Source organism: Eleutherodactylus coqui, chromosome 1, assembly GCF_035609145.1.
Source record: "Eleutherodactylus coqui strain aEleCoq1 chromosome 1, aEleCoq1.hap1, whole genome shotgun sequence".
Lineage (NCBI taxonomy): Eukaryota > Metazoa > Chordata > Amphibia > Anura > Eleutherodactylidae > Eleutherodactylus > Eleutherodactylus coqui.
Window position 1 is genome coordinate 438107132 of NC_089837.1, and position 15087 is coordinate 438122218.

Below are 15087 nucleotides of genomic sequence, written 5' to 3' on the forward strand. Positions count from 1 at the left end.
TGTATAGGATTGTATTGGATGTCTATAATATTGTGCTTTGAGCAAAGATTGTTGCATTAAGAAGCTACCATAGCGGTTTGAGAGTGGAATGAAGCTCTAACATGCTGTTCAGCAATGAGATTAATATCAGGGAGGTTTTAAATGTGTTGCTGGGACCGGAGTAGTTGTAACCGCCTAGATGCACAATGCTGCAATGTGATAGGTGCAGCGGTTGCTTGGATACGACGTGCTCATGTGACTGTTGGAAGGAACGTCGAGAGCGTGATGACGTCATCGGGAGGCCGGCGTGAGCTCTGCTCCCATGGAGACGCTGTAAACGGAGACAGGGACTTCGGTGGTGATGTGCCTGATCGGGGAGGAGGACTCTGGATCCCAGGAGTATCCTTGATTGGACATAGGAGTGGCTACAGCGCAGCTGATAGCTAATTAAATGGTAGGAGGAACTACAACTTATTAACCAATGTTGAACTTGCAATCTCCTTGTTTTAAACTATTTAAGGGGGGTTGTGGTTTTATGTAACATGCTTGACAAAGGCTGTTTGTAACGGCCGAAACGTTGCGTGATTACTGAAGATGGAATAAAGATTATAACACCTGTTTTACTGCACTTGAACGTTCCTGCTGCCATTTTTGGATACATTTTTAAGCATAGTAACTTAGTATGTTAGCTGAAAAATTACAAATGTCGATATAGTTCAGCCTAATACCTCCCACCCCCCATCCCTCAAAAGGAAAAAAACAATGAAGTAGAAGCCAATTTTCCCCATTGAAGGGAAAAATTCCTTCCTGAGCCCTTTGGCAATCGGAATAATCCTTGGATCAACAACCCTTCTGAAGTAATCAGTGACTATAACATGTAATGTTGTATCACTCAAGAAAGGTGTCCAGGCCCCTCTTGAAGTCTTTTATTGAATTTGCCATCACCAAATCCTCAGGCAGAGAGTTCCATAGTCTCACAGTAAAGACCCCCCTTCTTTGTCGGTGTAGAAACCTTCTTTCCTCTAGACGCAAGCGATGCCCCCTTGTTACTGTCACAGTTCTGGGTATAAACAGAGTAGTAATTATTAGGAAATTAGAGTTATAAGCACACGGCTGCTGGTTTAGGACCTGTGATGACATCACTTTTATTGCGCCTCTAGGGTGTTTGATAGATAATAGATAGTTCTGCTACATGTATTTCACATACATACAGCTCTGCTACATACATGTCACGCACACAGCTCTACTACATGCACGTGTCACACGCAGCACTGCTACATGCACGTCACACACACACAGTTCTGCTACATACCTTCTTCATCCCATATAACAGGGATCACAACTGACTCAGCATAGTCCTGCACACACTGATCACCCCCTTGTCATGTGACCGTGGACTCCTCCCACACAGGTGACTGATCACATGCTCTTCCATCTATCACACATCTAACATGCATGGCTCTGCTCCTCCGTCTGTCATGTGCACGGCTCTGCTGCTCCTCTGTCTCACGCACGGCTCTGCTTCTTTATCTCACATACGCACAGCTCCATCTCACACATGCATGGCTCTGCTTCTCCGTCTGTCACACGCACAGCTCTGCTCCTCCATCTGTCACATGCACGGCTCTGCTCCTCCGTCTGTCACACGCACGGCTCTGCTGCTCCACTGTCACACGCATGGCTATGCTACTCTGTCTGTCACATGCTCTCCCCTCCGTCTGTCACGCGCAGGGCTCTGCTCCTCCGTCTGTCACGCGCAGGGCTCTGCTCCTCCGCCTGTCACGCGCAGGGCTCTGCTCCTCCGCCTGTCACGCGCAGGGCTCTGCTCCTCCGCCTGTCACGCGCAGGGCTCTGCTCCTCCGCCTGTCACGCGCAGGGCTCTGCTCCTCCGCCTGTCACACGCAGGGCTCTGCTCCTCCGCCTGTCACGCGCAGGGCTCTGCTCCTCCATTTGTCACGCGCAGGGCTCTGCTCCTCCATTTGTCACGCGCAGGGCTCTGCTCCTCCATTTGTCACGCGCAGGGCTCTGCTCCTCCATTTGTCACGCGCAGGGCTCTGCTCCTCCATTTGTCATACGCAGAGCTCTGCTCCTCCATTTGTCATACACAGGGCTCTGCTCCTCTGTCTGTCACACGAACGTCTCTGCTGCTCTGTTGTCACATTCACAATTCTGCTGCTTCGCTGTCACACACATGGCTATGCTACTCTGTCTGTCACATGCTCTCCCCTCCGTCTGTCACGCGCAGGGCTCTGCTCCTCTGTCTGTCACGCGCAGGGCTCTGCTCCTCCGCCTGTCACGCGCAGGGCTCTGCTCCTCCGCCTGTCACGCGCAGGGCTCTGCTCCTCCGCCTGTCACGCGCAGGGCTCTGCTCCTCCGCCTGTCACACGCAGGGCTCTGCTCCTCCGCCTGTCACGCGCAGGGCTCTGCTCCTCCATTTGTCACGCGCAGGGCTCTGCTCCTCCATTTGTCACGCGCAGGGCTCTGCTCCTCCATTTGTCACGCGCAGGGCTCTGCTCCTCCATTTGTCACGCGCAGGGCTCTGCTCCTCCATTTGTCATACGCAGAGCTCTGCTCCTCCATTTGTCATACACAGGGCTCTGCTCCTCTGTCTGTCACACGAACGTCTCTGCTGCTCTGTTGTCACATTCACAATTCTGCTGCTTCGCTGTCACACACATGGCTATGCTACTCTGTCTGTCACATGCTCTCCCCTCCGTCTGTCACGCGCAGGGCTCTGCTCCTCCGTCTGTCACGCGCAGGGCTCTGCTCCTCCGCCTGTCACGCGCAGGGCTCTGCTCCTCCGCCTGTCACGCGCAGGGCTCTGCTCCTCCGCCTGTCACGCGCAGGGCTCTGCTCCTCCGCCTGTCACACGCAGGGCTCTGCTCCTCCGCCTGTCACGCGCAGGGCTCTGCTCCTCCATTTGTCACGCGCAGGGCTCTGCTCCTCCATTTGTCACGCGCAGGGCTCTGCTCCTCCATTTGTCACGCGCAGGGCTCTGCTCCTCCATTTGTCACGCGCAGGGCTCTGCTCCTCCATTTGTCACGCGCAGGGCTCTGCTCCTCCATTTGTCATACGCAGAGCTCTGCTCCTCCATTTGTCATACACAGGGCTCTGCTCCTCTGTCTGTCACACGAACGTCTCTGCTGCTCTGTTGTCACATTCACAATTCTGCTGCTTCGCTGTCACACACATGGCTATGCTACTCTGTCTGTCACATGCTCTCCCCTCCGTCTGTCACGCGCAGGGCTCTGCTCCTCCGTCTGTCACGCGCAGGGCTCTGCTCCTCCGCCTGTCACGCGCAGGGCTCTGCTCCTCCGCCTGTCACGCGCAGGGCTCTGCTCCTCCGCCTGTCACGCGCAGGGCTCTGCTCCTCCGCCTGTCACACGCAGGGCTCTGCTCCTCCGCCTGTCACGCGCAGGGCTCTGCTCCTCCATTTGTCACGCGCAGGGCTCTGCTCCTCCATTTGTCACGCGCAGGGCTCTGCTCCTCCATTTGTCACGCGCAGGGCTCTGCTCCTCCATTTGTCACGCGCAGGGCTCTGCTCCTCCATTTGTCATACGCAGAGCTCTGCTCCTCCATTTGTCATACACAGGGCTCTGCTCCTCTGTCTGTCACACGAACGTCTCTGCTGCTCTGTTGTCACATTCACAATTCTGCTGCTTCGCTGTCACACACATGGCTCTGCTGCTCCATCTGTAACATGCACAGCTCTGCTTCTCTGTCTGTCACATGCTCTCCTCCCCTGTCTGTCATGTGCACGGCTCTGCTCCTCTGTGTCAAGCGCACGGTTTTGCTGCTCTGCTGTCACACACACGGTTCTGCTACACTGTTGTCACGCACACGGCTTTGCTGCTCTGTTGTGACATGCACGATTCTGCTTCTCCGCTGTCACACACATGACTCTGCTGCTCCATATTTCACACCTGCTCTTCCGCCTGTCACGCGCATGCCTCTGCTCTTCCGTCTGTCACGCGCATGGCTCTGCTCTTCCGTCTGTCACGTGCATGGCTCTGCTCTTTCGTCTGTCACACGCATGGCTCTGCTCCTCCACCCGTCACACGCATGGCTCTGCTCCTCCACCCGTCACACGCATGGCTCTGCTCCTCCACCCGTCACGCGCATGGCTCCGCTCCTCCACCCGTCACGCGCATGGCTCCGCTCCTCCGCCTGTCACAGGCACAGCTCTGCTCATCCGTCTGTCACGCGCATGGATCTGCTTCCCCATCTGTCATGCGTACAGCTCTGCAAAGTGAAGGACCTGTGAAGGCATCGCTGTCATGTGTTCATCAGGGACAGAGGTTTACAAAAGAATGATTAAGAAAGTTTTGGAATTGCCAAGTCAAAGTCCTGACCTTAATCCGATAGAAATGTTGTAGAAGCATCTAAACTGAGGAGTTCATGGGAGAAAATCCACCAACATTAAAGTTGAAACTTTTTTGTAAGGAGGTATGGACTAAAATTCTTCTAAGCTGATGTACAGGTCTAATCAACAAGTACTGGAAACATTTAGATAAAGTTATTGCTGCACAAGAGGTACACAGCAGATACTGAAAGCAAAGGTTCACATACTTTAGGTTCACATACTGTACATAGTATGTGGTTTTAGTGTATATGAGGATAATGTGACTATACTGTACATAAGAGAATAAGAGAAGTTGGGGGAGCTGCAAGATAAACTTTTGCCCCCGGGCCCATGAGCCTTTAGTTACACCCCTGCTGAGCTTTTGATGGGGCACGTGATTGGTGTATTTGGAATCTCTGACTATCACTGAATAAGGTTTTGGGAGGCTTGGAGTATACCCAACTGCTGATCAAGGACATCGCTGTACCTGGAACTATGAATAGTTAATAGATGCCATGTCTTGCCCGTATGGTGTGCTGTATTAAATAGTGCATTACACTATTAATGTTGTCCTTGCTGCCCTTATCTGTAATTTATTGACAGGTTGTTGGCAGGGAAATGTATCTAGTAATGTACACTGTAACTTTAAGGCGTTGAGCGAGCATCCTGGATAGGTAGCTGCTCACATGTGCAGACATACTAAGATTGTACTGCAGAGTCCTGTAACTAGTGGCTTGTTATATAAGGAAGTTAATTACAGCACCTTGTGGGAGTTATTAGAGTGAAAAACGGAGAGTAGCACTTGCTATTAAGGGGGTTTCAAGGGAAATACTATTGACCTATCATTAGGATAGATCATCAATAGATGATCAGCTGGGGTCCGTCACTTGGGAACCTGACAGATCACCTGAGTGGGCGCATGCTGTCAGCGGCGCAAATAAACAGAGGTCGGAGCTGAAGCAGCGGAAGTCTCCACGCTAACCTCTGTGTAGTGGTCGGCGCTTGTAACTGCAGGCACGGCCCTCCTTGATATCAAAGGGAGGCTTCTGCTCCGACCTCTGTGTATTTGCGGCGCTGACAGCATGCGCTTGCTCAGCTGATTGGTCGGGGTCCCAAATGATGGACCCCAGCCAATCAACTATTGATGACCTCTCTCTTCCCCCCGCTACCCCCTGCAACTCACCGCTCACCCCCGCCAGCCCTGAATTTTTCAGACGAGTATGCATGTACTCGAAAATGGCGATTCTCGCTCGAGTAATTTGCCTTAACGAGTATGTTCGTTCATCTCTAATAGTCATTGATTACTTCAGTAGGGTTGGTGATCCAGGGAATACTCTGCCAGATTTGGAATCAGGAAGGAATCTTTTTCCCCTTAAGTGAAGAAAATTGGCTTCTACCGCATTGTTTTTTTTCCTTTCTCTGGATGAATGTTGAGGGATGGGGGGGGGGGGAGGTATTAGGCTGAACTAGATAGACATGTCATTTTTTAGCTAACATACTAGGTTTAAAAATTGGCCATGTGAATACATGCATAAATTTACATTAGCACCGTATTATGGTCCACAAATATATACACACAGCCTTTTACCACACACTTGTGTAAGCCCGGCCTAAATCTCTGTCTACAGCCTTACTGCTTTTTACTCATTTTTTCTTTCTTCTTATAGATTTTTAGTGCTTCTTCACTACCTTCTTGTTTTAGTAGTTTAGATGCTTTCTTTTTGTTGTTTATTGTCCCCTTTACATCTTGATTGAGACAGATTGTTTTTCTCCTATTCCTAGGAAGGTATGAACTGCTCACAATATGTTTTTAAAAATGTCTTATTTTTGAGGACATTGTCCCAGTCAATATGGTTTTGGGCATCTGAGTGGAATTTGCTCTCCTAATGTTTAGTATTTTTGTAGCTCCCTTATAAAACTCTTGAAGGACAAGTTGAAATGTATTATATTATGGTCACTTTTTCCCCAGGTGCCCCCCCCCCCCCCCCCCCCGATCTGCACCCGTGTTATTCTGTCAGGTCTGTTGGTTAATATTAAGTCCAAAATGGCAGCTGCTCTAGTTGAATCCTAAAGAAATTGGGTGAAATAATTATGTTTAGATATTGACAGAAACGTGTTACCTTAGCAAATCCACAGATTTCGGCTTCCCAGGTTATTCAGATAACTAAATTCTCCCGTAATAATTACCTTATTGTGATTTGCTGCTTCATCTATTTGCTTCAGTAAAAGATTTTCAGTGGTTTCTGTTATATTCGGTGACCTATGGAAAATCCCTATGAGGATATTATTGTATCTCTACCCATAAAGACTCCACATGTTCATTTCCCTTCATCCCCACGTCTACCCCTGGGAGTGCCTGCTCAGCGAGCAGCAAGCTTCTTTGCATATTGCCAATGGAAGCTGCTCATGGAAGTGCCACATGACATCCTATTCTGAAAAGGAAAAAGCATAGGGAATAAAACCGCACATCCAGTGACATAAATGTATGTAGCTGCAGGCTACTTTCTAAATTACTGAAGTCCCCTGTATATAGGGGACATATGGCTGGACTGCTCATGGGGTATGTAGATGGACTGTATTTGGAAGCTCCACAGGATCACTATATAATGTGCTTTGGCGTTACTTTATTTGCACCCTGTATCTCACACTATAAGGAGGTGGAAAAAGCACCTAGAAAACCAAGAGACAGAAATATGCTTTGAAGGTTACAGTCCTGTCTAAAAGGTCAACATATATGTTGTCAGATGACCATGAATACGTTCAGCCACTGAGAACCCTACCCAAGCTTTAATTTGGTTGTATCTGTATTTCCCATTTACCACAATGGAGTCAGATCACAAATGTGGGAACAGGATATGGAATGGAATGTCTGGCGTTGGGATAGAGTCAAGGGCCACAACGGGAGCTTCTATGTATTCAGAAAATCACCTTTGCTCTATTAAGTACTATTAAGATTCATAAAGAGGCTCAGATACACAACACCTAAATATAAACGGACTTCTTTATTAACTTCATTCAAGATATCAAATGTAGAAGTTCTGATTAGAAATCATAGTAATAGTCTTAAATGTGGCCCTGCTGATGAAGATGTTGATGGGCCTGTGACTCACAAAGAGTCAAGAAATTCAGCACGCAGGAGAGGAAAAATCCCCAGTAGAGGAAATCTTTTAGGAACCATGGCTGATGGACCGCCCTCCCTTAAGGCTGTGGATGTTCACTGTGTCCATTGGTGAGGACAGAGACCGAGCCCGGACTCTGCCTCTTGATGCAGCAGATAATTCACTTGTCTTATGAACGTATTTAACTGCAGAAAATCCAGAAAATGTCAAGTCCAATGCTGAGAGCAGAGACCAAGCCTGGAATCTGCCTCGTGCTGCAGTGGACAACTCACTTTTTTGTGACTATATCCGGTAGAAGTCAAGTCCAGTGAATGCCAAATCCAGTGGTGAGAATAGAGACCAAACCTGGAATCTGTCTTTTGATGCAGCGGACAACTCACATCTTTCGTGAATATATCCAGCTACAGAAAGTCTGCTAGAAATCAAGTCCAGTGAATTGTCAAATCTGGTAGTGAGGACACCAAGCCTGGATTCTGTCTCTTCTTCTTGAAGCGCAGGTCTCATTTTGTCTGCCACGTCATTAACTTGTATGGTCATCGCCTCCAGCTGGATCCCATATTCATTGTCAGAATACAATGAGACCCGGCTCTGGAAAGCAATCAAAAATAGTAAATATAATTGTTAAATACTGAACACGTAGAAGCAGAATTACATATAAGAGTCACACAATTGCTCCATGAAGTGCGCTCAGAATGATTTACCTCACAATGAATGAAGGACTCATCATTTACACAGCAATTTCAAATGCCTGGACCTGTACGGTGGCTCATAGACTTCACTACTGCTGCTGTCCAAATAATAGTGCCAAAGACTTGTATAAATAGCACCGTCCAATTATTAACCTAGGGATTGTAGCCATATCCTGTGCAATGTCCGACTTGGGTTTAGGCATCCAGGCTGGGATTGAATGTGCAAACTCTGGGTGCTGAAGCCAACAAGACCAGTGGCGCCACATTCAGTAGTGATGGGATATTCATCCTGTACAACCACACAGGTGGCACATCCCTAAGGCCGGCTCTGACTGTCAGGCCTTATAACAGTTCTATAGGTTGGTGTCTGCTATAATACTTACATATATATTGTGAGCACCTGGTTCTCAGCTGTCACTGGTGCCACATTCAGATGCTAAGATGTTAGTGTAGATTTAAGGAACAGAAGTATAAGAGGTGAAAGGGCTGAAGTCACCCCAATGTCCTGGTGACCATGGCTGGCTTTAGGGGTTCATAAATGGGGAAAATCCCAGGCCAATCATATTGTTGAAAAGACCCCCCCGATGCAACGTCATTTTACCATTGACCTTTTTAGTAGGATAAATTATAGAGACCTCCCCCAAGTAACGTAAATTAACCCCTTCACTGCATTAGATCAGCAGTAAATTTGCATTCAACCCTTTATTGCCAAAAAAATAAAAATTTGCAGCTTGTTGCTTATGACCACATTTTTTTTAAATAAAACCGGCCCTGCTGGTTCTACAGTTTGCTGCATAAAAGAACACTAGCAGTATATGGGGTATATTTGGAGGTCTTGGCACAGATTTGACCTCAAGGCCCGGGAGCTTCTATATATAATAAACCTGGCATTAAAGTGGAAACTGATATACCTGTGTGAGTGCAGAGATGCAATAGATATACTGCATTTACCTTGGACTCTCCTACTTGTTGGTCATTAGTTGGAGCTGAGGTGGAGGGCTCTTCTCAGTCTTTGGGCAGCCCTCCTCCACCCCGACCGCACCGCCCGGTATACCCGCCTGAATGGCTTTTTGGAAAAGGCGGCTCTAAACATGCAGCTGCAATCTATGTCTACCAGGTCATTGACACCTCCTTCTGTCTGTGTTGCTTGTGATCGTGTGCAACTAGTAAATGGGACAGAAGAGGTGTCATCGTAGTCCAGCGAAAGTTGTCTGTCGGCCTATAATGAATAAAAGTTATATATTAGATTAGGTTTGTATTGTAGTATATATAGTTTCAGAGCCTCATGTGGTGCAGTGAGTTAAGGCAGCAGAATGCAGTCCTAAGCTCTCGCTCATGACCTCAAGCTTGCAGGTTCAATCCCCACATGGTTCAGGTAGCTAGCTCAAGGCTGACTCAGCCTTCTATCCTTCCAAGATCAGTAAAATGAGTACCCTTTCTGGGGGGGTAAAGATGACTGGGGAAGGTAATGGCAAGGCAAAACAAAAACAAAAACACACACAGATCATGATGTGACGCCACCCTAGGAGGTTTCCTAAACGCAACCATGTAAAAATTTTTCCCCCCTAGTGTTATAGTAAAACGCAGGAGGAAAACTGATGCCAGAACTGATCTCATAATTGTCTATGGGACAGTCCAAGGTATTTCACTCATCGTGTTTGATCCCAGATAGAAAAACGCAACATGCAGCATTATTCTATCTGGCTATATCCAGCTATGAACGCCTATGGCTTTATTTCCACGAGTGCATATGCGGCGCATTTTCACGCCCGGGCACATATATGGTACCCAAGTGAAGCATTGATTTCCAATGGAGCCGATCACACAGGCGAATATACAGCATGTAAATACGCCGGCAGCGCGAAAAATAGAACATATATACGGCCGGCGTATATACGCTCAGCCAAAACATAGTTCTGGAACTATGTTTTGGCCAATATACGCCGGCGGGTCCTATAGATTTCTATGGGAGCAGGGAAAGAAGGGAGGGAAGGGGGGGGGGGGGGGAGGGAGGGATTTTTGCAGCGTCCAACGCTGCGAAAAGCTTACCTCTATATAGGTACTGGAAAGCATCCTGAAAATTTTGGCAGAGCCAGGGTTTTTTCAGGATGCGGCATATTTTTTCGCTAAAAATGATGCTCACGGTCATGTGAATGGGTGAGAAACCCTGAACGTGATTGCGGAAAAAAGCCTATTCAGGCGCATATACGGAGTAGGCGTGAAAACAGAAAAACGCCGTTGCCGTATGTGCGCTCGTGTGAAAGAGCCCTCAACGCTACAAAAGAATGCCCCAAATAGGCATCAGCCGTGATGAATGGGAACCCAAACTAAGCATAAGTTACTACTAGTCATTGGTTATCTTATAGACATCTACATAGTACTTACCTAAGGGTTTGCGGTCAGGGAGGGCACACCAGGTATTTTGGGTGCTACACACCAGTACTAATCAAACAGAGCAGGAAATATACATCTAATTAGATATTATTACTATCATGATTATTATTACTATTATTATTATCAATGCAAAAAACTGACCTCTGGGATGACAAAGCCACGATGCCGGGCTAAAAATCTTCGTGCCTAAAAAGAAAATAAACAAGGTATTAACCCTTCCCATTCCACTGTCTGAGGTCTTCAGACATTCTGATTGAAGGCTGTGCAGCTCCGATGTCAGAAGACGTCCGGCATGGTATTCTTAGTGTATATTACTGTCTGCTCTGTTGTCGGGGGCCTCTCCAGCATGTCCCATACCGCAGTACTGGCTCTAGCCAGCAGATGGCGCCATTGTATAATGGCATTAAGAGAAAACCCCCTAGGAAATCCTGAGAGGTTCTCCCCGCTTTGGACAATAATTCCTTGCTAAAAGGGGTCTCTTGACTATAAGCTTATCACAAAATGTTCCCATGCTGGGACCCCACTGATCAGCTGTAATCTGTGGGAAAACCTGTCAGTAAGTGCTTAATTTCCCTGAAGCGCCCCCTGGGGGAAAGTGAAGCATTGCACAGTCCATGTTAAAATTAATGAGCTGTCTGTGTAATGCTGGGTTTCCACAGCACACTTTCACTGCGGAAATCTTGCGGTTTTGCCATAGCAAAAAAACCACAAGACTTCCGCGGGATAAGCGCATCTTAGTTGCGGGTTTTGGAGCGGCCTCGCCGCATGCTTTTCCCTTGCAGCTGGCTATCCCATAGAGAGAAGCTAGGCCGCAATGGAAAAAAAAAAAAAAAAAAGTGACATGCTGCATCTCAGGGATCCACCCCACAACGCCGGCTAATGCCGCTTTGCCGCAATGGATTGTCCGCCCGTGTGGATGAGATTTTTGACAAATCTCATCCTCATCGCTGACCAATCCCAGCCTAAAGGTCCTTTTACACTTAATATTTTGATTCTGGTGATGAGCACCAATCAGCTAGCCTTCACACAGGATGGGGGACAAGCGATCATAAATAGCTACTGAAAACATCAATGCTTGGGAATCTGAGCTTGCATTTATATAGTGCAGTCAGTCTAAATATACAAATTATAGCTTTCCTTCCCTTCCAAGTATCAGTTACCTGACTGTCTATGACATGAAGGAATAGGGTTAGTCAGGGGTGTAACTAGAGAGGGGATGATGGATGCCATTGGGAGATAAAGGGAAAGGTTGCTCAACCCTGAGCGCTGTAGTTGTACAGCAGCGGTTGTTGTATATCTTGAGGCATCTGTGTAAGCAAAATTGAAGAAGAAAATATAAAATCCTTTAAACATACGTGAAGATACAGGAGAAAAGTGGCTGTTAGCAATGAGGATTTATTTTATGGCTTCAGAAAAAATGCGACCAGCCAACAAATGGCACAATGATTAGACAAATAAATGTTCATATGATCATTGGGCCATGTAAAAGGTGTGTAATGCACGACAGATCAGGACTTCTGACCTAAAGATGAGAAATTGAGAATAGTGGTGTAGCTATAGGGTTTGCTATTGCAACTGCTTCTCTAAGCCAGGAAGGCCCCTCTCACCCTGTAGCACTGTACGGATCTAGCATTTTAACAAAATAAATACATGAATGGTGGCTCAGCTGGGAGTCATGAATAAGAAATTGTGCAGAGGGGGATGGAAATAAATCGGTCCATCCACCAGCTGTACCAACATACGTATGTGGCCCAGGCCTACCTACTGTGCCACCAGCCAGAGGGATGTGTTCCCTGGTAATTGGGATTATGTGTGAATACAGTAGAAATGAAAGATAAAGGAAATATAAACCATACCTGGGTGGTATATCCAAGACTGCATCTGTATGTCTGGTTGATGTTGACGGACCTATTCAAACAAAATCCAAGAACAAAATATTAAAATTTTAACACACACAGGGGTACACAACTTTTTCTGTTTGGAAGGTTAAATATACTGAACCACTTCCAAGGGCCACAAAGATATTCCAATTTGAGATACTTCTGGTATATTCTAAGTATATGCCATAATAAATCCTCACCTTCCCCCCAATCAGCACCCCAGAGAGGAGGAGACAATGCATGGGGCTCTCTGCATTGTAGAAGATGGATGTCGAGATATTTCATAAGTCCTATAAACCACAATATAGAATAAAATAATGAAGTAAATAATATGCATCAAAGGTAACTCTAACCTGAGGGTGGTATTCATTAGACGGTCCTGGCAGTTCTGCATCTAGGTCTGTGTCCTGTAAAGACAATATGGGGGAAGATTATATACAAGTCATAGAAGTCTAAGTCTATAAAAAGTCTTAAATATCTTTATTTGGGTAAAATGAGAAAAAGTATGGCACTTTCTTCCAGACACAGCGTTACTTCTCTCTACGGACTATGTCTGGTATTGCAAGAAGATAAACCAGATAGCGCCTCAAGGTTGACATTCAGTGGAAACCAACACTATTTTGATCCTCCAATACCCGGGGGAGAGCTGCAGAAATAATTGGGGTCTCTCAAAAGAGAGTGGTCCCAAAGGAATAAAATGCAAAAGAGCTATCAGCAAACAAAATTTTCTGCGCTCAATAAATAGTGTGTAACTTACTAGACACTGCCCCCATTAAGGCCTCTACCGCCAGGACAATACATCCCTATTATGGCCGTCGTTGCTAGGATACATCAGCAACATTAGTACGTCAGAATGCTGGTCATGTGACCGGCGCGATGACGTGGGCTCACTAGACACTGCCCCCACCAAGGCCGCGATTGTTAGGCGCTCCTTGCGTTGATACACGTCACCGCGCCGGTCAAATGACTGACGTGATGACGCTGTTTAATCTAACACATGCCCTAAATATAGCCACCACCATCGGGAGACGTTTTTGGTGGTGGGCGTCGGGACGCTGGTCAGGTGACCGGCGCAATGACGTAGGTTCGCCACAGCACGCCACAGCACGCCCCCATATCTCATCAGCAGTAATAGAATGTCAAGACGCCGACCATGTGACCGGCGCCGTGACGTCGGCACATTATGACACGCCTCCATCATGGCTGCCCCCATATCTCATCAGCAGTGATAGAATGTCAGGACGCCGACCATGTGACCGGCGCCGTGACGTCGGCACATTATGACACGCCTCCATCATGGCTGCCCCCACCAGCGGCATGTTTTGTAAGTAATCCATCTCCTATATATATGTGATGATTTTATGTTGTATTATGGCTTGAGAAAGGTGCCTGTGTGCACTGAAACGCGTCGCCTGTTATTTTAGCGAAGTTTGGAATTAAAGGTGTTATTGCTTCACTTCTAAAACGTGTGGTAAACATCTATTTGGAGGCTGAAGGAGTCATCACTTCAAGGAGGGGGCTCATGGTCATCATACCCCCCTCCACCCCAGTAAGTGTAACTCCTATATATTCTTTGACAGATCACTATTTGTGGTTACACACTATTTATTGAGCGCAGAAAATTTTGTTTGCTGATAGCTCTTTTGCATGTCTGGTATTGAGCTCAGTCCAATTTACATACCTCATAGGTATCATCCAGGTTAAATGATGGTTGTGGAGATGGTGGTGCACATACCATGCTTGCCTATAATGAACAGAAACAGCACCACACTTGTCCATAGGCTGTCTTTGGTATTGCAGCTCAGTCCAGTTCACGTATCTCAGAAATGTCATGAAATTCAGATGATGTGGGTGATGTTTCCATACTCTCCTATAATAAACATGGGGTAAAATTAGAAGAACATGTCTGCTTTCTTCCAGAAACGGCAACACTTGTGTCCATAGGCTGTCCCTGGGATTGCAGCTCAGTTCAATTCACATACTTCATAAATGACATCCAGGTCAGATGAGGATTGTGAGGAAGGTGGTCCAAATACCATGCTTGTCTATAATGAACAGAGGGTGCAATTAGAAAAACATGGCCTGTCTCTTCCAGAAACAGCGCTATACTTGTCCATAGGTTGTCTCTAGTATTGCAGTCAGTCCAGTTCACATATCTCATAGATGTCATGTAGATGAGATGGTGGTGGCGATGTTTCCATGTTCTCCTATAATAAACAGAGGGTACAATTAGAAAAACCTGGCTGCTTTCTTCCAGAAACGGCATCACTTGTGTCTATGGGCTGTCTGGCATTGCAGCTCAGTCCAATTCACAAACCCCCTGGATGTTATCTAGCTCAGATGATAGTGAAGATGATGATGCACTTTCAATGTTCTCCTATAATGAACAGAGGAGAAATAAAAAAAATAAACATGGCAGCTTTTTTTTTTTACAGATATAGCGCCATTTTTCTTTAGGGACCATGTCTGGTATTGTAGCCCGGTCCAATCCACGTACCTCAAAGATGTCATCCAGGTCAGTTGATATAGGTGGTGGTGGTCCTGCTCTTATGTTGTCCTATGCTGAACAGAGGGTGAAATAAAAAAAATATAGTTACCTTCTTCCGAAAATAGCGTCACTCGTGTCCATGGATTCTTTCTGGTATCGTAACTCAGTACAATTCATAGACCTCATTGATGTTATC

General features: G+C 46.7%; 1 protein-coding gene across 1 annotated transcript in view; it reads left to right on the plus strand.

Moving 5' to 3' along the window:
* Window positions 1-299: 299 nt before the first annotated feature.
* Window positions 300-15087, plus strand: part of NHLRC3 (NHL repeat containing 3) — a 41814-nt gene continuing 27026 nt past the window's right edge. The window contains exon 1 of the mRNA XM_066582330.1: window positions 300-433. The gene's annotated coding sequence lies outside the window, so the exon portion shown is untranslated. The remainder of the gene's footprint in view (window positions 434-15087) is intronic.